We start from the raw sequence: 25,593 nt of genomic DNA on the forward strand, positions 1-25,593 counted from the left end.
GCATTTGGTGATGTCCATGGGTTCCAGACTTAAGGCAGTGATTGCCTCCAAAGGATTTGCAACAAAATATTGAAAATAAAAATATTTTGTGTGGGTTTGGTTTATTTGTCCAATTACTTTTGACCTCCTAAAATGTGCAGTGTTTGTAAAGAAATGTGTACAATTCCTACAATTTCTATCAGATATTTTTGTTCAAACCTTCAAATTAAACGTTACAATCTGCACTTGAATTCTGTTGTAGAGGTTTCATTTCAAATCCAATGTGGTGGCATGCAGAGCCCAACTCGCGAAAATTGTGTCACTGTCCAAATATTTCTGGACCTAACTGTATGTATATATGTATATGTATATGTATATATATATATATATATATATATATATATATATATATATATACACACACACAAACACACACACACACCCACACACCCGTATATTCGGTTTATAAGACGCACCCCCTACTTTCCCTACTTTTTTCGGGGAACAAAAGTGCGTCTTATAAAACGAAAAATAAGGCAAATATTTTTATAATAAGTAATTTTGTCGGTCTCGACTGTCCCATAGACACAGATAACAAGGGTATTTGGTATATCCAGCTTGTTGCCCGAGCAGCATGCACAAGACTTTCAAATCCCCGCACACTTGCCAACTGTGGTCTTCATATTTAAGTTTACGAAGAACCAATTCCAAGTTCTCGTAGGTTTCCTTGAGGTGTACGGAATGACCTACAGGGATGGAAGCATAAAAACCGCCGTTGTGGAGTAAAACTGCTTTGAGACTTCTTTTTGAAGAATCTATAAAAAGATGCCATTGCGCTGAATCATATTGGATTTTGAATTGACCCATCAAACCTTCGACATCAATGCAACAAACCAACTTATCTTTTTGGGCAAAGTAAGGAACGAACTCGTCTTCACGATGTCTGAACCATGAAAAATATTTCAAAAGACTGACCTGCACATCCTACAAGTGTGCCAGCTGAAAAAACCTAACAAAATGGATACAGCCGCACACTAAATGCCATCAATGTATAAGGGAACTCTGGCACTGCATTACTGCTATATGAAAAAATGAGATTTTTAGTTTATGAATTGGCCAATGCATGTAAGCCCGGAAACCAAACGGCAAGGTAAATTCATAAACTAAAAATCTCATTAGTGTGCGGCTGTATCCATTTTGTATTTGCTAGTTTTTTTCAGCTGGCACCTATACACACTTGTAGGATGTGCAGGTCAGTCTTTTGAAATATTTGCAGTGAGTTTTTTTTCTGACTGAGCGCTCCGCCCTATAAACCAGGCTGTGTTCACAATCCTTATACCAGGAGTCCTAGCTGCCCAGACATGGAGGTTAGTCCAGATAGTGGCATTTCAAGTTAGATTTTTAGTCTAGCTGCCCAGGCATGGATGTTTTTACCTAGATAGTGGCATTTTAGTTAGGGACCCGGAATATTGAGATTTACTTTGCCTTTTGGTTTCCGGGCTTACATGCATTGGCCAATTCATAAACTAAAATTCTCATTTTTTCATATAGCAGTAATGCAGTACCAGAGTTCCCTTATACATTGATAGCATTTAGTGTGCGGCTGTATCCATCTTGTATTTGAACCATGAAAAAGACACTCCTGGCAACAATAAATTCTTGCTTTTGAGCCTTGAGCCGAGGAACTCAGCGGCATCTTTGGGAAGATTTAAGTCTCTTACCAAATCATTCATCTCCTCCTGGGAAAACAACTTTGGTCTTGTATCATCTTCAAAGTCAGAACTTGATTAATCTGGTTCAGGTATGACTCCACCTTCATCGGACATAGTTATCTCTTCCAAGGTAGCAGGGGCCTTGGGTACTGGTATATCTGTGCCATGGGGGATGGGACGATTGTGAATATTGGGGTATGAAATGGAATGCTTTCATTTTGAATTATACCCTTTCACATCGCATGAACAAAAGTAACAATCGTCACTATGGTTCTTTTGCTCTCGCAATAACATAGGAATCCCATATCAGAAAGCTTTTCTCTTACCCTTGAACCAATTTCAGAGGTCCTCCAAACACCGTTTGCACACTTTATGAGGCGCCCAAGCTTTAAGTTGATCTCCAAGCTTTAGTCCGAAATATGCGAAATATACTTTTTTCACAAAGTCTGTAATATTCAGCTGTTGCTTCAACACTGTAAATTCACCACAAATGTAACAGAAACTGTCAGGCGAATTAATATACTTCCGCTGAGCCATAATGCTAATTTTGGGAAACACGGTTGAATATGAAGAGCTAACACGAACTGAGATTAAAAAGTGTGAACAGAAGAGAACAAAGATAAAACAATTGAAACAAGCCCTGGCATGTCAGAGCCCGCTCATTCAGCTTGCAAAATGTTGATGCTGGTTTCATTAGCTCACTCTGAAAGTTCTTTTCTTTGAAAGTTATATTTTTTTGGCATTATATATCTTCAATTCATTGATGTGAATTAATTAATAGTAATTTTGACTTTAAAAACCCTAAAAAAAAAGAAAAAAAAATGATGAAAAATTTACAAAATTTGAAGAGAATTTTTCATTTTGTGGCAAATCCTGACGTCCAGGATTTTTTTCAATTTTTTTTCACTTTCAGCACACCAAAATACATGGAAATTAGATGAAAATAATCAAACAGCTTTTTAGTCGCAGACCTGTGTTATTACTTCTGGGGGTTGTTGAGTATTAATGTGATCTTTTAATTTGTAGAAATTCTTGTAAAACAGCAAATGCTTCAAAAATGTCTCTTGGGAGTTTACATAATTGGTTCTTACTGTTCTTGACTATAGGGATTCTAGTTTTAAATCTCATTTGTCGTATTCTATTCATGAATATTTTGGATAGTTTGTTATTTAAGAGGTACGAATTAGTTTCAGCTGATTGGATAATTTTGTCATATTCATCAGATAAAAACATTTTAAGCCCTGTTCTAAGTTTGAGAATTTCTTTATGAAGATAAGGGAATGGATTATTTAATAAAGCGGTTTCAACTTCTTTGATTATCTTTGAATTAGAGACAATATTTTTCCCTGTTTAATTCTTTTGTCTGCTGTTTAGTTGGATAAAAATACCCCTCATAACCACTTTATGTATAAAGTATGTATAGGAATATCCTCAGTGTCGTTTTCCTTACAACAATTCTATAAATTCCTTTTACCATTTTTATTTTTGTACTTGGAGTATTGCATCATATATGAATTACAGCTCCAGAGTTTCTCATTTTTAATAGGAGGGCCTGTTCTAACACTGAAGAAAACTGGAGAGCAATCCAACCAGGTTCTTGGCTCAACATTCACAAATATAAATTTAGGTATGGTAAATACACACGTGGTCAAATTTGTTGGTACCCCTTGTTTTATGAAAGAAAAACCCACAATGGTCAAAAAAATAACATGAATCTGACAAAAGTAATAATAAATAAAAAAAATCTATGAAAATAACCAATTGAAAGTCAGACATTGCTTTTCAACCATGCTTCCACAGAATTTAAAAAAAAAATAAAACTCATGAAATACACATGGACAGAAATTATGATACACCTGAATATAATGTGACAAAAGGGTCATGTTAAATCAAGATGTATCCACTAATTAGCATCATAGGTGTCTATAATCTTGTAATCATTAAGTGGGCTTGTATATAGGGCTAAAGATACTCACTGTGCTGTTTGGTGACATGGTGTGTACCACACTCAACATGGACTAGAGGAAGTTATAAAGAGTTGTCTCAGGAGATAAACATAAAGGTTGTATGACCATCTCCAAGAAGCTTGATGTTCCTGTGACTACAGTTTCACATAATATTCAGAATTTTAAGATCCATGGGACTGTAGTCAACCTCCCTGGACGAGGTCGAAAGAGGAAAATTGATGACAAATCAAAGATATGGATAATACGAACGGTAACAAAAGAGCCAAGAAAATTTTCTAAAGAAATTAAAGGTGAACGTCAAGCTCAAGGAACATCGGTGTTAGATCGCACCATCCGTCATTGTTTGAGCCAATGTGGACTTCATGAGAGACAATCAAGGAGGACACCATTGTTGAAAAGAAATCCTAAAAAAGCCAGACTGGAATTTGCCAAACTACATGTTGACAAGACACAAAGCTTCTGGGAGAATGTCCTATGGACAGATGAGAGACAAAAATTGAACTTTTTGGCAAGGCACATTAGCTTTGTGTTCACAGACTGAAAAATTAAGCATATCAAGAAAAGAACATAGTCCCTACTGGGAAACATGGAGGAGGCTCAATTATGTTCTGGGGCTGATTTGCTGCATCTGGCACAGGGTGTCTTGAATCTGTGCCAGGGTACAATGAAATCTCAAAACTATCGACTGATTCCAGAGAGAAATGTGCTGCCCAGTGTCAGAAAGCTTGGTCTCAGTCGCAGGTCATGGGTCTTGCAACAGGATAATGACCCGAAACACACAGCTAAAAACACCCAAGAATGGCTAAGAGGAAAACATTGGACTATTCTGAAGTGGCTTCTATGAGCCCTGACCTAAATCCTATTGAGCATCTATGGAAAGAGCTGAAACATGTCATCTGGAAACGGTAACCTTCAAACACGAGACAACTGGAGCAGTTTGCTATTGAGGAATGGGCCAAAATACCTGTTGAGAGGTGCAGCAGTCTCATTGACTGTTACAGGAATTGTTTGATTGCAGTGATTGCCTCAAAAGGTTGTGCAATAAAATATTACGTTAAGGGTACCATCATTTCTGTCCAGGCCTATTTCACAAGTTTTATTTTTTTTATTTTTTTTTAATTCTGTGGATGAATGGTTGAAAAGCAATGTCTGACTCTCATTTGTGCATTTTCATAGATTTTTAATTTATTATTACTAGAGTTGAGCGCGGTTCGCAGTTCGAGGTTCTTCAGTTCGCGGCTCGAGTGATTTGGGGGCTGTTCTAGATCGAACTAGAACGCGAGCTTTTTGCTAAAGCTCGATAGTTCTAGATGCGTTCGAGAACGGTTCTAGCAGCAAAAAGAGAAGCTAATTACTAGCTGGCTTTCCGCTTTAATAGTGTAAGTCACTCTGTGACTCACACTATTATGAAATTTCAGCGTATAGTGTGCGGGAACAGCGCATTCAGATCACTGCTGTTTGGATAATGGAGATCGCCATTTTTTTTTTTTCCTTGTCTTCCTTCCTTAAGCGCGCGCGTGTAGTGGGGCGGGCCAGCATGTCAGCCAATCCCAGACACACACAGCTAAGTGAACTTTTAGCCAGAGAAGCAATGGCATGTGTGATAGGATGTCCATGTCACATGTCCCTGCATTATAAAAACGAGTATGTTACGGGGGGCTGTCTGATAATAACTTAAAGGAGTATCAGACAGTCAGGGTCCACCGTGCAAAGACTCTGCTGCAGACTATGGCAGAGTGCAATACCTCTGTTAACTCACAGAAGGATATAATAAGTAAGTAAAGCAATTCCTCCCTTACTTGGAGGGTGTGTGGAATGATCTCTGTTAATAATCACAGAGACAAAGGCAATGTGTGCGAAATGGCACCTACCTAGGTCCGCTCTTCTAGTGGTGCAAAAGAGACGAACAGCAGCGTAAGCCGCACAAAGCTCCTACCTGCGTTCGCTCCACTAGTGTGCGAGGACACGAACCACAAGATATGGCACCTGCCTAGGTCCGCTCTTCTAGTGGTGCAAAAGAGATGAACAGCAGCGTAAGCCGCACAAAGCTCCTACCTCTGTTCGCTCCCCTAGTGTGCGAGGATACGAACAACTGCCAGACGCAGTATAAGGAACGTTACCCTAGCGGCAACGTCCACCTACGAGTCGAATCACAAGGCCCAGCCAGACCATGTGCCTCAGGCACCTGCCTATGTCCGCTCCCCTAAGAGGTAAGGATACGGACAGCAGCCGAAGCTGTAAGGTATAAGAACGCTACCCTGCCGGTAGCACTCACCTAGCATAGACAGAGGAATGCCTAGAGGAACGCACACAGAGCGTCTACTCTTATGCATAAACCAAGAGGACTGAGCGCCATGCGGCGTGTGTCAGGGTCTTATATAGACTCTGTGCCTCATCCAAGATGGAGGACACCAGAGCCAATCCGCTGCCAGAACGACAAGAGTGACGTCATGCTGGCCTATCACCAAGCAAGGCGTCACAAGCACATGACCAGCGACCAATCGGCATAGAAGGTGTCAGAGACATGTGACCTCGTGTCAGCGATGATGTCACCCGCACATGTGCAATGGCTCCAAGATAGGACTTAGTCTCCAGCGCTCGCACATGTGCAGTAGCAAGAAATCTGGACTTAGTCTCCAGCGCTCGCACATGTGCAGTAGCAAGAAATCTGGACATAGTCTCCAGTGCTCGCAGCAACCGTAACAGTACCTCCCCCTCAAGGGCCCCCCTCCCGGCGACGCAGGTAATCGGCAACTAAGTCGGGAGCATGAACAGTCTCCTCAGGCTCCCAAGAGCGATGTTCCGGGCCGTAGCCCTCCCAATCTATCAAGAAGAACCTGCGCCCTCTAACCATCTTAGAACCAACTATGGCTCGTACCTCATAGCTAGAGCGAGAGGAATCAGAAGCAGGAGAGCGCACTTCACGAGCGTGAGGTAAAATTGCCGGCTTTAGCAGTGAAACATGGAATTTGTCATGGATCCAAAGATGGACGGGTAACTTCAATTGGTAGACTACAGGATTTACCTGTCGAAGAACTTCATAAGGACCCAGGAAGCGAGGAGCAAATTTGACAGAGCTCACTCTAAGTTTCACGTTTTTTGCAGAGAGCCACACAAAGTCCCCTGGAGAAAAGACAGGAGCCGGGCGACGAAACCGATCGGACACCGTCTTCATACAGTCCTTAGCTGCTTGGATTGACTCTTGAGTCCGATCCCAAACCTCTCTGGCATTAGTTGCCCAGTCGGCCACAAGAGGAGGAGGTGCAGCAGCGGGAAACGGTACCGGTACCCTAGGGTGTTGCCCATTATTGAGTACGAACGGTGTCTGCCCAGTGGCCTCAGCCAGCGAATTTTTAAGGGCAAATTCTGCCCAGGGTAGGAGGGAGGACCAGTTATCGTGGTTCTCAGCAACAAAGTGTCGAAGGTATATAATCATGGATTGATTGGTACGCTCAACCAAACCATTGGTCTCCGGATGGTATGCCGAAGATAGATTCAACTCAATTTGCAGAAGGCTACAAAGATCTCGCCAGAAACGGGAAGCAAATTGCGGGTCTCTATCACAAATGATACGATCTGGCATCCCGTGAAGCCTAAAGACATGCTTGAGGAATAGTTTGGCTAGTACCCTGGAAGATGGGATTCTCGATAACGGTACGAGATGAACCATCCGGGAGAAATGGTCCGTAATGACCCACACAAATCTATGTCCCTGTGAACATGGAAGATCACCCACAAAGTCCATGCCTACCACCTCCCATGGTCTATCTGGCACTGGTAAAGGATGCAAGAGCCCAGCCGGTCTCTGCCGTAATGGACGGTTGCGAGCACACGAGTAGCAGGAACCGACATATCTCTTGACGTGGCTGGCTAAGTGTGGCCACCAATACCACCTCTCCAGTAACTCTCGTGTCCGCCTAATACCAAAATGCCCACCCACCTTTGAGGTGTGGGCCCATGACAGTATATCATTCTGTCGATCAGGCGGAACAAAGGTCTTGCCCGGTGGGATTTGGTCTAACGTCACAGGGGAGAGCGTATGAAAAACCCTGGAGGGAAGGATAAGACGAGGTTCGTCAATCTCTTCCTGGGTAGAAAGCATAGAGCGAGATAGGGCGTCTGCCTTGTTATTCTTACTCCCAGACAGATAGTTGATGGAGAAGTGAAAGCGGGAGAAAAACAAGGACCAGCGGGCTTGGCGAGGATTCAGACGCTGAGCGGTTTGTAAGTACGTCAGATTCTTATGGTCTGTATAGACCTGGAAAGGATGTTTCGCTCCTTCCAGCAAGTGACGCCACTCCTCCAAGGCTAATCTCAAGGCGAGCAGTTCCCTATCCCCAATGGTATAGTTTCTCTCTGCCGGTGAAAAGGTTTTAGCAAAGAAGAAACACGGCCTTTTTCTACCTGCACCGTTCTTTTGATACAAGACCGCACCAGCACCCACTGAAGAGGCATCAACCTCCAAGAGGAAGGGCTTACTCTCATCGGGTCTTTGAAGAACGGGAGCAGTTGAAAAGTGTCTTTTTACTGCCTCAAAAGCCTGAGATGTCTCAGTAGACCAGGCTTTGGGATTAGCACCTTTCTTAGTCAAGGCCACCAAAGGGGCCACCAAAGTAGAAAAATGGGGTATGAACTGCCTGTAATAATTTATGAATCCTAAGAAGCGTTGCACCGCCTTCAAGGAATGAGGTTCGGACCATTGCAGGACAGCAGAGAGCTTCGCAGGATCCATAGCCAGGCCCTCTTGTGAGATAATGTAACCCAAAAAAGGCAATGAGGACTGCTCGAATACACATTTCTCGAGTTTAGCAAACAATGAGTGCTCCCTTAAACGGGAAAGGACACGAACGACATCCTGACGATGAGTCTCCAGATCAGGAGAAAAAATCAGGATGTCGTCCAGATACACCACTACTGAGGATAACAGTAAATCCCTGAACACATCGTTTACGAAGTCCTGAAATACTGCGGGTGCATTACATAACCCAAAAGGCATGACGAGGTATTCATAGTGACCGTCTCGGGTGTTAAAAGCGGTCTTCCATTCGTCACCCTTTCGAATTCGTACCAAGTTATACGCACCCCGCAGATCCAACTTCGTAAAAACTTGAGCTCCTCTCAGTCTGTCAAAGAGCTCCGAAATTAAAGGTAACGGGTATTTGTTCTTTATTGTGATTGCGTTGAGACCCCTGTAATCTATGCAGGGACGCAAATCACCCTCTTTCTTCCGAACAAAGAAAAACCCTGCTCCCGCGGGAGAGACAGACTTACGAATGAACCCCTTCTCTAAACTCTCTCTTATATAGGTCGACATGGCCTCCGACTCAGGTATCGACAGGGGGTAAACCCTGCCTTTAGGTGGAACCGAACCTGGGATAAGGTCTATGGCACAGTCATACGGCCTATGGGGTGGGAGAACCTCAGCACCCTGTTTGGAGAACACGTCAGCGAAATCCAGATAGGGTGTAGGTATGGGAGAGAGATCAGTAGATGCAACCGCAATGACCTTAGGTGGTAAGGGAAGACATCGGGACTGACATTTCGAACCCCAACTAATAATGCTGTCAGACTCCCAGTCAATGTGAGGAGCATGAGTCCGAAGCCATGGAAGACCCAGAAGGACGTCGTCTATACCCTCAGGCAAAACAAGAAAAGAAATCTCCTCTATGTGACCCTGAGACAGGGAAAGGCGCAAGGGAACTGTCCTCAATGTAATGGAGTCAGACAACATAGTTCCATTAACAACACGGACAGGAATAGGCGCCTCTAACATGATAGAGGGAATATTGTGTCCCTTTACAAATCCTGAGGACACAAAAGTCCCGTCAGCTCCGGAATCCACAAAAGCCATAATAGGCCATGTATTCTCAGATAACGAGAGCTGACCTGGGATACAACACTTAGAGGGTGCAGAAGACGTCTCTAGTAACCCCCCTCTAATGGTTACTAGGCCAGGGAGTTTCCCTGACGACTAGGACACTTGTTGGCATAGTGCCCAGCCTGACGACATACGTAACATATAGGAGGACCAGACTTGCGTAGTCTGGGGGACGTATGACCTAACTCCATAGGAGTGGGAGATGTTTCAGATGCTGAGGAAGATGGTAGTGGACCCTCAACAACTGGAATAGCCCGATGCTTAGGGCGTGAGGAAGAGACCTCGAGTCTACGTTCCTTATGGCGTACATCAATCCTCGTTGCTACTGTGATCAAGTCCTCCAGAGAAGCAGGGACCTCACGAGTAGCAAGAGCATCCTTGACATAGCCTGCCAACCCTCTCCAGAAGATAGGAATCAACACCTTCTCTGGCCAATCTAGTTCTGCCACCAGAGTTCTAAAAGCAATGGCATAAGAACTAGTGGATAACGAACCCTGAGATAGATCTAACAGTCTCAGGGCCGCATCATGGGTAACCTGCGGACCCATGAATACCGCCTTAAGAGCATCAAGAAAGTCTTGATGTCTCAGAGTAACCACATCAGAGTGCTCCCATAGGGGAGTCGCCCATTCTAAGGCTTTGTCCTGAAGTAAGGAGATGATAAAGCCTACTCTGGACCTCTCCGTAGAGAAGCGAGAAGAGTTGACCTCTAGGTGTATCTGACACTGACTAATGAAACCACGACATGATCTGGCATCGCCAGAATATCTGTTTGGCAGAGCAAGTCGAGGATCATGTGCAGCTGTCACCATGGTCTGAGGTTTATCCTCTATACTCTTGAGCCGTGACTCAAGTACTTGTATGTAACGGTGTAACTGCTGATATTCTGCCATAACTGCCAGACCCTTGGCTCAGTCCTAATGTTACGGGGGGCTGTCTGATAATAACTTAAAGGAGTATCAGACAGTCAGGGTCCACCGTGCAAAGACTCTGCTGCAAACTATGGCAGAGTGCAATACCTCTGTTAACTCACAGAAGGATATAATAAGTAAGTAAAGCAATTCCTCCCTTACTTGGAGGGTGTGTGGAATGATCTCTGTTAATAATCACAGAGACAAAGGCAATGTGTGCGAAATGGCACCTACCTAGGTCCGCTCTTCTAGTGGTGCAAAAGAGACGAACAGCAGCGTAAGCCGCACAAAGCTCCTACCTGCGTTCGCTCCACTAGTGTGCGAGGACACGAACCACAAGATATGGCACCTGCCTAGGTCCGCTCTTCTAGTGGTGCAAAAGAGACGAACAGCAGCGTAAGCCGCACAAAGCTCCTACCTCTGTTCGCTCCCCTAGTGTGCGAGGATATGAACAACTGCCAGACGCAGTATAAGGAACGTTACCCTAGCGGCAACGTCCACCTACGAGTCGAATCACAAGGCCCAGCCAGACCATGTGCCTCAGGCACCTGCCTATGTCCGCTCCCCTAAGAGGTAAGGATACGGACAGCAGCCGAAGCTGTAAGGTATAAGAACGCTACCCTGCCGGTAGCGCTCACCTAGCATAGACAGAGGAATGCCTAGAGGAATGCACACAGAGCGTCTACTCTTATGCATGAACCAAGAGGACTGAGCGCCATGCGGCGTGTGTCAGGGTCTTATATAGACTCTGTGCCTCATCCAAGATGGAGGACACCAGAGCCAATCCGCTGCCAGAACGACAAGAGTGACGTCATGCTGGCCTATCACCGAGCAAGGCGTCACAAGCACATGACCAGCGACCAATCGGCATAGAAGGTGTCAGAGACAGGTGACCTCGTGTCAGCGATGATGTCCCCCGCACATGTGCAATGGCTCCAAGATAGGACTTAGTCTCCAGCGCTCGCACATGTGCAGTAGCAAGAAATCTGGACTTAGTCTCCAGCGCTCGCACATGTGCAGTAGCAAGAAATCTGGACTTAGTCTCCAGCGCTCGCACATGTGCAGTAGCAAGAAATCTGGACATAGTCTCCAGTGCTCGCAGCAACCGTAACAGAGTATCTGCCAGTCCGGACGCCATTATCTCTTCTGCGTCTGGGTGTCAGTCACCGCTGGTGTAGCTCCTGTCTCCGATACTGCTGTGTACGCTCTATACACAGCACTATACAGAATAGGGATAGAAGTTTCTATTAGTCCTTGTAAGGGCTAATACTGGCAGGGTCAGAGCCATAGGTGACAGTCAGGTCCGTGAAAACAGATTTTAACAGCTACACAAGATGACAGCGTCTGTGTAGCTAAGGTCAGGGATTTCCTCGCTGCATTTCCCCATTAGGAGGGATAGAAAGGGAGGCTTCATTTCCTCTACCCAGAGACCCACAACCCTGCCACTGTACCCTCCTGCCCTTTGCACACTCAAACTCATTGTTACTAAGCCATTATACTAGCAAACACTGAGGAAACTTAGTGGCATCCTAAAAGTGGCTGTTGGACTTCCATTAGTGTCCCACTGGTGCAAATCTATGTGCAGCACCTCTGCACTGCACACTCAAACTCATTGTTACTAAGCCATTATACTAGCAAACACTAAGGAAACTTAGTGGCATCCTAAAAGTGGCTGTTGGACTTCTGTATTGTCCCACTAGTGCAAAGATATTTGCAGCACATCTGCCTGCATTGCACACTCAAACTCAATTGTTACTAAGCCATTATACTAGCAAACACTGAGGAAACTTAGTGGCATCCTAAACGTGGCTGTTGGACTTCTGTATTGTCCCACTAGTGCAAAGATATTTGCAGCACGTCTGCCTGCATTGCACACTCAAACTCATTGTTACTAAGCCATTATACTAGCAAACACTGAGGAAACTTAGTGGCATCCTAAACGTGGCTGTTGGACTTCTGTATTGTCCCACTAGTGCAAAGATATTTGCAGCACGTCTTCCTGCATTGCACACGCAAACTCATTGTTACTAAGCCATTATACTAGCAAACACTGAGGAAACTTAGTGGCATCCGAAAAGTGGCTGTTGGACTTCTGTATTGTCCCACTAGTGCAAAGATATTTGCAGCACGTCTGCCTGCATTGCACACACAAACTCATTTGTTACTAAGCCATTATACTAGCAAACACTGACGAAACTTAGTGGCATCCTAAACGTGGCTGTTGGACTTCTGTATTGTCCCACTAGTGCAAAGATATTTGCAGCACGTCTGCCTGCATTGCACATTCAAACTCATTGTTACTAAGCCATTATACTAGCAAACACTGAGGAAACTTAGTGGCATCCTAAAAGTGGCTGTTGGACTTCTGTATTGTCCCACTAGTGCAAAGATATTTGCAGCACGTCTGCCTGCATTGCACACTCAAACTCATTGTTACTAAGCCATTATACTAGCAAACACTGAGGAAACTTAGTGGCATCCTAAAAGTGGCTGTTGGACTTTTGTATTGTCCCACTAGTGCAAAGATATTTGCAGCACGTCTGCCTGCATTGCACACTCAAACTCATTGTTACTAAGCCATTATACTAGCAAACACTGAGGAAACTTAGTGGCATCCTAAAAGTGGCTGTTGGACTTCTGTATTGTCCCACTAGTGCAAAGATATTTGCAGCACGTCTGCCTGCATTGCACACTCAAACTCATTGTTACTAAGCCATTATACTAGCAAACACTGAGGAAACTTAGTAGCATCCTAAACGTGGCTGTTGGACTTCTGTATTGTCCCACTAGTGCAAAGATATTTGCAGAACGTCTGCTTGCATTGCACACTCAAACTCATTGTTACTAAGCCATTATACTAGCAAACACTGAGGAAACTTAGTGGCATCCTAAAAGTGGCTGTTGGACTTCTGTATTGTCCCACTAGTGCAAAGCTATTTGCAGCACGTCTGCCTGTATTGCACACTCAAACTCATTGTTACTAAGCCATTATACTAGCAAACTATGCTGCCAGTTTAAGGGCCGTAGTTGCATTGTCAGGGATAATTATTGTTGTTTATTCTGCTGTTAATAAAGCTAGACCACCGCTGAAATCTACACCACTTCTCAATTTTTACTACCACATTTTAAGTGCACAATCTTGTCGCAATCAAAATGAGTGGCAAAATGACAGATGCTGGTGGAAAGGGGAAGAGGCGTGTTGGAAAAGGAAAAAAAGAGTTTGTCCGTGGGGAAGGAGGCAAAGCTCCATTAACATCTGCTGAAGATAGACCATCTTCCAGCAAAAGTAAGATGTCTACTACTTACCGTGGACAATCCGATGTGCTCCTTTTTATACGGACACAAACAACTGGAACAAAGGTAGATGATGGCCAAAAAAGGAAAATGCTTGAATGGATCTCAAGTGGCCCAACAAGTGCCCTCTCCGCCACCTCAACTAACGCATCCAAAAAAACACCAGTCCTCTGAGTTGTCAGCCCAATCACACTTGCATTCTCCCAGCTCTGACGTCTCCATCCACCCTGCACAGTATGGTGGAACTGAGATGGCTGAGTCTGCAGAGCTGTTCAGTCACACTATAGCCTGGGAATCAGAAGTCTGCTCCCAAGCTACAGTGAGTACAGACCAGGAAATGGTCTGCAGTGATGCCCAGAACCTTTGTGACTCTGATTCAGGCCATGAGGACCAAGTTTCTGAGCATAATGTTGACCCTTTTTCCCAAACTGTAACACCTGTTGTTATAGACAATGAGGAACATATTGATGACGATGAGACGCAGATACCAGATTGGGATGATAACTTAAATATTCTGTCAGGGCAAGAAGATGCTCGGTCTGAGGGTGAGGGGAGTGCAAACACAACAATTGATGAGGAATTTCTAGATCCCACCTACTGTCAACCCACAGTCAGGCACTCGAGGAGGTCAACAGAGGCGGTGGAGGAGGATGCAACCGACGACGAAGTTACCTTGCGCCTTCCTGGACAGAGTCGGAACACTGGTAGCACGTCTACAACTGCATCCTCAGCCACCACTCTGCCTCTGAGCACAAGTCGGGGGTGCTCAGCAGGTCGCATGCCCTCTAAGCCTTGCCTAGCCTGGTCCTTTTTTGACATGGCAAAAGATCAGCCAAATTATGTGATCTGTAAAATTTGTCATGATTTTGTTAGTAGAGGGCAAAACCTCAGCAGTTTGACAACTTCTTCCATGAATCGTCACATGAATAAATATCATATGTCCCAGTGGGAAGCTCACCGTGCTGCAATGCGGCCTAGCGGAGCGAACCATCCACCGCCTGCCCCTTTCAGTGCATCCGTGCGCTCTTCATCTTCTAGGACTGTGGGGACAGCTGTCACACCTGGTTTTCCACGCACAACTTCCACCACTGTAACCGCAACAGGCAGTTTGCTTGGTAGGTCGTCAGTTGGTTTGGAAGGGGAAACAAGTACGTGTGTACAGCTCTCTCAGACATAGATAGCACCAATGTTGGATGAAGGCAACATCATGTCTACGTCTGAAGTTTCCTCACAAAGCTGCATTTTTCCAGGGACACCCTACTCAACACCGTCTACACACAGCAGCCAGATCTCTGTCCCTCAGATGTGGACAAATAAAAGGCCATTTCTTGCGACCCATGACAAAGCTAAGAGGTTGACTTTATCCCTCTGTAAGCTCTTGGCTACCGAAATGCTGCCTTTCCGCCTGGTGGACACACAGGATTTTAGAGACCTTATGTCTGTCGCTGTGCCCCAGTACCAGATGCCCAGTTGCCACTACTTCTCTAAGAAAGGTGTGCCTGCGCTACACCAGCATGTCGCACACAACATCACCGCATCCTTGAGAATCTCTGTGTGTCAACGGGTGCATTTCACCACCGATACTTAGACCAGTAAGCATGGACAGGGACGTTACATGTCGCTGACTGGGCACTGGGTAACTATGGTGATAGATGGTGAAGGGTATGCTGCACAAGTCTTGCCGTCCCCACGACTTGTGTGTCAATCCTCTGTCTGTTCAAGTTCCGCCACTGCTTCTGCCTCCTCCACCTCATCTGGGTCCTCCACCTGCGCCCCAAGCCTACCTGGTCAGGCCACCAGCGTTCTCACTGCGCAGAAGGAATCATGCTCCCCTCTTTACTATGCTGGCAGCAGAGCGCAACAGCATCAGGTGGTCTTTAGCTTGACATGTCTTGGAAATAACAGTCACACAGCGGCTGAGTTGTGGGCAGCTCTGGAGACTAAGTTTAATAAATGGTTGTCTCCACTCAACCTGCAGCCTGGTAAGGTCATGTGCGACAATGCTGCAAACCTGGGTGCGGCCCTTCGCCTGGGCAAGGTGACACACGTGCCTTGTATGGCTCACGTGTTGAACCTTGTTGTCCAGCAATTTTTAACACACTATCCCGGCCTAGATGGCCTTCTGACCAGGGCACGAAAACTGTCTGCTCACTTCCGCTGTTCAACCGCCGCAGCTGAGCGACTTGCATCGCTCCAGAACTCTTTCGGCCTGCCGGTTCATCGCCTGAAATGCGATGTGGCGACACGCTGGAATTCGACTCTCCAGATGTTACAGCGACTGTGGCTGCACCGCCGAGCCCTGGTGCAATACGTCATGACGTATAGCCTGGGCCAACGAGATGCAGAGGTGGGGCAGATCACCCTGATGGAGTGGTCTCAGATCAAGGACCTATGCACCCTTCTGCACAGTTTCGACATGGTGATGAATATGTTTAGCGCTGACAATGCCATTATCAGCATGACAATTCCAGTCATTTACATGCTGGAGCACACGCTAAACACTATTCGGAGTCAGGGGGTGTGACAACAGGAAGGGGAGGAACTACAGGAGGATTCATATGCGCAAGACACAACAACATCACCAAGGTCCAGACGTTCATCATCACCAACGCGGCAGGCATGGGACCATGGGGGACAGGGATCAACAAGGGCGCATGGTAGCAGGCGAAATGTTGAGGAAGGTGCAGGAGAACATGAAGAAATGGAGGACGAACTGTCCATGGACATGGAAGACTCAGCGGATGAGGGAGACCTTGGTCAAATTTCAGTTGAAAGAGGTTGGGGGGGAGATGTCAGAGGAAGAAAGAATGGTTAGCACCTCTATGCCACAAACACAGCGTGCACTTTGTCCGCATGGCTGAGCAAGATACATGAGCGCCTTCTTGCTGCACTACCTCCAACATGACCCTCGTATTGTCAAAATTAGAAGTGATGATGACTACTGGCTTGCCACACTATTAGATCCCCGGTACAAGTCCAAATTTTGTGACATAATTCCAGCCATAGAAAGGGACGCACGTATGCAGGAGTATCAGCAGAAGCTGTTACTCGATCTTAGCTCGGCTTTTCCACCAAACAACCGTGCAGGTGCAGAAAGTGAATCTCCCAGTTGTAACTTGACAAACAGGGGACGGTCTCGTCATCTTCAACAGTCTACCCGTACCAGTAGCACCTTATCTGGTGCTGGTAACAGCAATTTTATGGAATCTTTTCATAATTTTTTTAGACCCTGCTTTGCAAGGCCACCAGAGACAACAAGTCTGACACATAGTCCACGGCTGGAGAGGATGATACAGGAGTATCTCCAAATGAACATCGATGCCATGACTTTGCAAATGGAGCCTTGCTCATTTTGGGCTTCAAATCTTGAAAAATGGCCAAAGCTCTCCACTTACGCCTTGGAGATTTTGTCGTGTCCAGCTGCCAGCGTTGTCTCTGAACGTGTCTTCAGTGCTGCTGGGTGTGTGCTGACAGATAAGCGCACGCGTCTGTCCAGTGACAATGTGGACAGACTAACATTCATCAAAATGAACAAGTCATGGATCCACAAGGAATTTACTACCCCTGTGTCATCCTGGGAAGAGTAAATGCTTGTGGATTTGGAATGTGCTTGATGCAAATCAAAACATCATGTTTGCAACTAGGGCACAAGTGCTGCCACTGATGGGGTGTGTGTGTCGCCCAATTTTTGGAAAAAAAGGGAGACTTCGCTTGGAGTAACCCTTGCTTGCTGTGTTTTTTAAAAGGAGCCAAGATGAACAAGTCATGGTTCAGCAAAGACTTAGCTAACTACCCCGGTGTCATCCTGGGGATGGTTAAGTATGGCGTATTTTTGAATGTGCTTGATGCAAATCTACCTGTGAAGTGTACAACTGGGGCACAAGTGCTGCCACTGATGGGGTGGGTGTGTGTGGGGCCCATTTTTGGGAAAAAAAGGAGACTCCGCTTGGAGTAACCCTTGCCTGCTGTATTTTTTAAAAGGAGCCAAGATGAACAAGTCATGGTTCAGCAAAGACTTAGCTAACTACCCTGGTGTCATCCTGGGGATGGTTAAGTATGGTGTATTTTTGAATGTGCTTGATGCAAATCTACCTGTGAAGTGTACAACTGGGGCACAACTGCTGCCACAGATGGGGTGGGTGTGTGTGGGGCCCAATTTTTGGAAAAAAAAGGAGACTCCGCTTGGAGTAACCCTTGCTTGCTGTGTTTTTTAAAAGGAGCCAAGATGAACAAGTCATGGTTCAGCAAAGACTTAGCTAACTACCCCGGTGTCATCCTGGGGATGGTTAAGTGTTACGAGGGGGACCCGGGGAAGCGTGCCAAGATGGGGAATGGACAGCTTCCGCCGGTCAAGGTCCACTGTGCGGTGTAAGGGACCGCTGCTATGGTGGGTGAAGAGTGAGCGGGTTGCTGCTAGCGATCGTCTGGAATGTCACAGACGATCTATGTACACCGGTCTGCCCTAACCCGTGTGGGTTGTATGGCAGGGATGACACGGCTCGGTGTACCTGTTGCACGGGGAAGCACAGAGGTGCCCACGCACGTGTGCCAGTGGAAGTCACGAGAATATGGCACGAGGGTAGCACAGAGGTGCCCACGCACGTGTGCTTTCAATAACCAGGTGAGTCCGGTGGAGACTCGAGGAGCTCACCTGGGACAGGAACACGGCCTGTTGAAGGAGCTACTGCCGGAGCAGCAAGGCAGGGACACGGCCTGCAAACCAGGTACTGCCTAAGCAGCAAGGGCCAAGCCCACAGAAGACGATAATGCCTGAGCAGTGGCGTGGCAGCACGCTGCCAGACATTCAAACATAGAAGGATGGTCGCGCGCCGCCATGATGGCAGGAGGAGCTTTTAAGGAGGTGTAGCTCCAGCCAAGGGCGGGCGCGAGGCGGAGATGACGGACTTGACCCAATCAGGATCCACGACATCCCAGCCTGGCCAGTCAGGATTCACCACGTCACCAGCCTTGTCATCAAGCCGTGTGACGTCAGTGGGCGAATCAGGATCCACCAAGCATAGCACATGCTCACCCTCCTGCCTCTGGGAAATAGAGGCGGGATCCTCGGTCTCACAATGTGTAGAGATAACGGGAGTCTCACTGCTTCCCTGAACAGCAAACCTCTGCACATTGCGCAACCTCACAGACCTTCGAGGCTGCTGAGCAGGAGGATCTGCGGCAGGCAAGGAATGGGAGACCGCCTCATTTCTTGCAACAGGAGTACCACTAGGTGTCACCCTCGTGCTGCCTCTCTGAGGAGGTTTCTCCTGCACTCTGCGCAGTCTGGCAGACCTTCGGCGCTGCTGAGCAGGAGCGCTCGTGGCAGGCAATGAGACTGTCTCATTCCGAGCCACGAGGTGTAACAGTTAAGTATGGCGTATTTTTCAATGTGCTTGATACAAATCTACCTGTGAAGTGTACAACTGGGGCACAAGTGCTGCCACTGATGGGGTGGGTGTGTGTGGGGCCCAATTTTGGGAAAAAAAGGAGACTCCTCTTGGAGTAACCCTTGCTTGCTGTTTTTTTTTAAAAAGAGCCAACATGAACAAGTCGTGGTTCAGCAAAGACTTATCTAACTACCCCGGTGTCATCCTGGGGATGGTTAAGTATGGCGTATTTTTAAATGTGCTTGATGCAAATCTACCTGTGAAGTGTACAACTAGGGCACAAGTGCTGCCACTGATGGGGTGTCTGTGTGGCCCATTTTTTGGAAAAAAGGGAGACTCCGCTCGGAGTAACCCTTGCTTGCTGTGTTTTTTAAAAGGAGCCAAGATGAACAGAGCTGGGATCAGGAAAGACTTAGCTACCTACCCCGGTGTCCTCCTGGGGACAGTTAAGTATGGCGTATTTTTGAATGTGCTTGATGCAAATCTACCTGTGAAGTGTACAACTAGGGCACAAGTGCTGCCACTGATGGGGTGTCTGTGTGGCCCAATTTTTGGAAGAAAGGGAGACTCCACTTGGAGTAACCCTTGCTTGCTGTGTTTTTTAAAAGGAGCCAAGATGAACAGAGCTAGGATCAGGAAAGACTTAGCTACCTACCCCGGTGTCCTCCTGGGGACGGTTAAGTATGGCGTATTTTTGAATGTGCTTGATGCAAATTTAGCTGTGAAGTGTACAACTGGGGCACAAGTGCTGCCACTGAAGGGGTGGGTGTCTGTGTGGCCCAATTTTTGGAAAAAAGGGAGAACTCCGCTTGGAGTCACCTTGTGGTGTTTTACATGATTTTAGAAGGGCGTGCCATGACTATATCTGTGTCTCCTCCTCTTTTTCCTTGTCCAGCTCTTTTGTTTTTGCATGAGTATATGTCCTTGTCACTTTCCCATGTGTTTGTGTTGTGTTTTGAGTTGTTTGTCACCTTTTAGACACCTTTGAGGGTGTTTTCTAGGTGTTTTTATGTGTTTTTGATTGCCTGCCATTGTTTCCTATGCGGTTCGAGTTCGGTTTATCGAACGTTCGCCGAACTGAACTCGAACGAGACCTCCGTTCGACGAACCGAACTCGAGCCGAACCGCGGCTGGTTCGCTCATCTCTAATTATTACTTTTGTCAGATTCAAGTTATTTCTGTGACCATTGTGGGATTTTCTTTCATTAAACGAGGGGTAACAACAATTTTGACCACTTGTGTATAATCGTCAGTACCAAACCAGTGTAGAAAAAAGACTGATGTCTGTTTGCAAAATGTGTACATTTAATTGATAATGAGTTCAAGCACCTAAACACATCATCAGTATCTTCCTCTGTTAGTCATAGATTGAGTGATTGGAGGAATTGCCTTGTTTTGCTTGAAGAATTTAAGATACCACTGCGCACAATAATCCAATTACCTTTATTACTTTATTTAAAAAGGTGATCTGGAATTTATTTGCTGCACATATCTTTGCTAAAGTATATATGTTGGAAATTAATTTTAAAGCTAAAAATGATGTATCTTCCATCTTTGTCATTAATTTCCGATATATATTCAAATGTAACTGAATTTTTTATCAGAATAATAACACCTGCTTTCTTTTTAATATGGAAAGATGTAAAGGAATATGGGACATTTTTTTTTTTAATTGGAGGATTCGTAGAGGAGAATTTAGTTTCTTGCAGCCCATTGATATCTGATTTCTAATTATTTATTGTTTTCCATCTCCTAAATCTCTTTTATGCACAGTTTAGTCCATTGACATTAAATGGCATAAAATTAAGTCTGCAGCTGATTGCTTAGTGCAGGTTCTGTACTGATGCTGTCAGCAGGATGTGCATATCCTTCTCAAGAAAAAAGTGACAAACTCAAAGGATGTACATGTCAAAAAGTATTAAGAGGGTAATCTTAAAGTAATAAAATAACATAATGTTATAATACAAAAAACTTAAGTCAATGGAAGAATACACCAAAATGCACATAGGAGTGTGAGGTTGTAACCAGTGTGAGATGCCGAGGGGAGAAGTACTAGAGAACAGGTATGATTCCCCTCTGTTCATTTCATATGCCTCCATGTACTGACTGTGGAGCAGTCAGCCCATGCAAATGGACTGGGAAAGTTATATTTGTCTCAGCAATAAGTTAGTCACTGAAGCCTGTTTATTTCAGTGTAATTTTGGGCTCGGTTTTTCCTGGAGTAATTAGTAGCAATGGCAGTGGGACTGGTTGCTCCCTTCTCCACATTCAATCCAGGTTTTGATTCCTCACTGAAAAAATCAGGAGGCAGTCAGTACAAGGAGACTGCTGAGGAGAGCAGTACAGGCTCATGGCTGCTGGTGCTGGGACTCAATACCTCCGCTTGCTGTGCTGAGGAACCGACACAGTAAGAGAATACTGTTTTGTTGTTACATAGTTTAATTTTGTAGTTAGCATTCTGTTGTTAGTTAGTGGCCAGATGGCCTTAGACGTTTATTTTCCTGTTTTTTTGAATGTGTAACACTGAGAGATAATTGTACACAATAAACACGGCAGTGGCCATATCTGTGTGGAACCTGCCAGTCTGCCGCTGTCATCTGTGAATCCATAGCCACTTGCTTGAACCAAAGCAAAGATCCCAGCTGAGCTATATTCCCTGTCTCACACCAGGATGATAACCAGCTCAGGTCAAATGTTAGTTTAAGACTAGAGATGAGCGAACCGGCCGTGGTTCGGCTCGAGTTCGGTTCGTCGAACGGGGGTCCCGTTCGAGTTCGGTTCGGCGAACGTTCGATGAACCGAACTCGAACCGCATAGGAAACAATGGCAGGCAATCACAAACACATAAAAACACCTAGAAAACACCCTCAAAGGTGTCCAAAAGGTGACAAACAACTCACAACACAACACAAACACATGGGAAAGTGACAAGGACATATACTCATGCGAAAACAAAGGAGCTGGACAAGGAAAAAGAGGAGGAGACACAGATATGGGTATATGCAAGGGAACGTCCATGCCATTACTGTGCAACGTGAGCCCTGCTCATTTTAGGCTTCCAATCTGGATAGATTGCCTGAGCTCACCACGTACGCCTTGGGGATCTTGTTGTGCCCCGCAGCCAGTGTTTTCTCGGAACGTCTCCTCAGTGCTGCTGGGGGTGTGTTGACAGCTAAGCACACGCATCTGTCCACTGACAATGTGGACAGACTAACGTTCACCAAGATGAACAAGTCATGGCTCTCAGAGGACTTTTTTTCCCCTGGCTCAGCCAGGGGAGGCGAAAGGCACGCGTATTTTTGAGAGTGCTTCATGCAAAGCATCTTTTTCATCTTAAAAATGGGGGTCAACTGATGCCAGTCAAGTGGGGTGTGTGTGGCCCAATTAGTGGAAACGAGGGAGACTGTGGTTGGAGTCCCCTTGCTGTGTTTTACATGCTTTTAGAAGGGCATGACATGGCTTAGAGCTTGACTTTCAGCATCTGCAAACTGTTGGCTACCAAAATGCTTCCTTTCCAACCTTTTTAACCGAGGATTTTTGAGACCTTATGCCCATCACAGTGCCCCAAGAGCCGATGCCCAGGCGCCACTCCTTCTCCAACAAAGGCGTGCACGCGCTACACCAGCATGTCACACCAAACATCACCGCTTCTTTGAGAAACTGTGTGACAGGGTGCATTTCACCACAGATACTTGGCCCAGTAAGCATGGACAGGGGCGTTACATGTCGCTGACTGGGCAATGGGTTACTATGGGGAGAGATGGAGAAGGGTCTGCTGTACAAGTCTTGCTTTCCCCACGAGTTGTATCAATCCTTCCTCTGTATGTAGAAGTTAATACACTGCTTCTGCCTCCTCAACCTTGTGTGGGTCCTTCACCTTGGCCCAAACCCTGTGTGGTCAGGGCACCCTTCCTTGTAACTGCGCACAAGGAAAACCACACACCTCCTCCTTACTATGCTGGCAGCAGAGCTCAATGCCATCATGCGGTCAAATGTTTACTTTGAAATGTATGGGAAATGTGAGTCACACCGCTGAGAAGTTGTGGACGGTTAGCTCTGGAGACCAAGTTTCATCAATGGTTGTCTCCACTCAACCAGCAGCCAGGGAAGGCCGAGTAAGACAATGATGCAAACATGGGTGCGGCCCTTCGCCATGGCAATGTGACACACGTGCCTTGTGTGGCTCACGTGTTGAATCTAATTCTCCAGCAATTTTTAAAACACCATCCCGGCCTACATGGCCTTGTGCAGCGGGTACACTCGCTATGTGCTCACTTCCACGTTCGCACACAGCAGATCAACAACTTTCGTCGCTCCAGAAGTCTTTAGGTCTGGTGGTTAAACGCCTGAAATGCGATGTGCCGACACGCAGGAATTTGAATCTGCACATGTTGCAGCGTTTGTGGCAGCACCGCCGAACCCTGCTGCAATACGTTATGACATATAGCCTGGCCTAACTTGATCCAGAGGTGGTGCAGATCACGCTGCTGGAGTGGTGTCAGATCAAGGACCTATGCACCCTTCTACACAGTTTACAACTGTCGACGAAGATGTTTAGCACTGGCAATGCCATTCTCAGCGTGACAATTCTGGTCATCTACATGATGGAGCACACTGTAAGCATTATTCGGAGTCAGGTGTTGGGACAAGAGGAAGGGGAGGAAGTACAGGAGGAGTCATATGCGGAAGGGATAACAAGATCTACGAGGTCCAGATCGTCAGCGGCACCTAGACGGCAGTCATGGTGGGGGAGAGGGATTAACAAGAGCGCATAGTATCAGCAAAAAGTGTTAAGGAAGGTGCAGGAGCCCATGAAGAAATGGAGGACGAACTGGCAATGGGCATTGAAGACTCAGCAGATGAGTGAGAGCTTGCTCACATTTCGGTTGTGCGAGGTGGGGGGGAGAGGGCAGAGGAAGGAGGCACGATTCTCACCTCTCTGCCACCAACACACCAAGGACTTGGTCCTCCTGGATGCACAAGACACATGAGCGCCTTCTTGCTGCACTACCTACAACATGACCCTCGGATTGTACGAATTCGAAGCAATGCTAACTACTGGGTTGCCACACTGTTAGATCCCCGGTACAAGACAAAATTTGGCGAAATAATTCCTGCCATAGAAAGGGACGCACGTATACAGGAGTATCTTCAGAAGGTGGTACGGATTCTTCGATCTGCTTTTCCAGTAAACACCAGTGCTGCACAGAGTGAATCTCAACGCTTTGTCATGGATAGGAGGAAATGGTCTTTTACTTGTCCACATCTGAGGGACCGAGGGCTGGCTGCTGTGCTGAGATGGCATTGAGTACGGTGTCCCTGCAGAGTTGCACTTTTGGTCATATACAAAATGAGTTGAAAAAGGACAGATGCTGGTGGAAAGGGGAACAGGTGTGTTGGAAAGGGGAAAAAAGTTTTTGTCCGTGGGTTTGGTGGTTAAGCAAAAGTAACATTTGCTGAAGAAACACCATCTGTTACGGTGGGACTGGCAGATTTGGATAAGGTGGTATATACTATGTTACCGCTATATAACAAAAATTAATAAGAAAAGAAAGAGAAAGGTATATACAGTGCCTACAAGTAGTATTCAACCCCCTGCAGATTTAGCAGGTTTGATAAGATGCAAATAAGTTAGAGCCTGCAAACGTCAAACAAGAGCAGGATTTATTAACAGATACATAAATCTTACAAACCAACAAGTTATGTTGCTCAGTTAAATTTTAATAAATTTTCAACATAAAAGTGTGGGTCAATTATTATTCAACCCCTAGGTTTAATATTTTGTGGAATAACCCTTGTTTGCAATTACAGCTAATAATCGTCTTTTATAAGACCTGATCAGGCCGGCACAGGTCTCTGGAGTTATCTTGGCCCATTCCTCCATGCAGATCTTCTCCATAGTATCTAGGTTCTTTGGGTGTCTCATGTGGACTTTAATCTTGAGCTCCTTCCACAAGTTTTCAATTGGGTTAAGGTCAGGAGACTGACTAGGCCACTGCAACACCTTGATTTTTTCCCTCTTGAACCAGGCCTTGGTTTTCTTGGCTGTGTGCTTTGGGTCGTTGTTTTGTTGGAAGATGAAATGATGACCCATCTTAAGATCCTTGATGAAGGAGCGGAGGTTCTTGGCCAAAATCTCCAGGTAGGCCGTGCTATCCATCTTCCCATGGATGCGGACCAGATAGCCAGGCCCCTTGGCTGAGAAACAGCCCCACAGCATGATGCTGCCACCACCATGCTTGACTGTAGGGATGGTATTCTTGGGGTCGTATGCAGTGCCATCCAGTCTCCAAACGTCACGTGTGTGGTTGGCACCAAAGATCTCGATCTTGGTCTCATCAGACCAGAGAACCTTGAACCAGTCTGTCTCAGAGTCCTCCAAGTGATCATGAGCAAACTGTAGACGAGCCTTGACATGACGCTTTGAAAGTAAAGGTACCTTACGGGCTCGTCTGGAACGGAGAC

The sequence above is a fragment of the Anomaloglossus baeobatrachus genome, chromosome 5, assembly GCF_048569485.1.
Source record: "Anomaloglossus baeobatrachus isolate aAnoBae1 chromosome 5, aAnoBae1.hap1, whole genome shotgun sequence".
Taxonomy (NCBI): Eukaryota; Metazoa; Chordata; class Amphibia; order Anura; family Aromobatidae; genus Anomaloglossus; species Anomaloglossus baeobatrachus.